This window comes from Priapulus caudatus, unplaced genomic scaffold (assembly GCF_000485595.1).
Source record: "Priapulus caudatus unplaced genomic scaffold, Priapulus_caudatus-5.0.1 Scaffold1444, whole genome shotgun sequence".
Lineage (NCBI taxonomy): Eukaryota > Metazoa > Priapulida > Priapulimorpha > Priapulimorphida > Priapulidae > Priapulus > Priapulus caudatus.
Genome location: NW_014578505.1, coordinates 46,102 through 46,465, shown reverse-complemented (window position 1 = coordinate 46,465; position 364 = coordinate 46,102).

Sequence of the window (364 nt, the reverse complement as noted above, 5' to 3'; positions counted from 1 at the left end):
CGTTTTAATCAAGTGGGTAAAACTACGACGGCAGCAGTTTGAATTGAGAGACAAAATGTTTTATTTGCATTAAACATAAAGAGAGAATCTTATTGCTATTTGCAAGATTATTGAAGTACGCCCCTGACATTTATTACACAAATTAAATTGCTGCTACAATTTAAACAGCAAAATATCTCCTTAACGCCTTCTAACAAAAGCTTTATGACACGTTTTAATCTCAAGTACCACGTGCAGGATAACGCTCTTTAACGCCTTCTAACATAGCCTTATTACAAGTCTTTATCTCAGGTAACATAACACAAGATAAGGCAATTTAATCACAGATTTTGTTGATTACAGGTCAAATGTAAGTTAACACAGT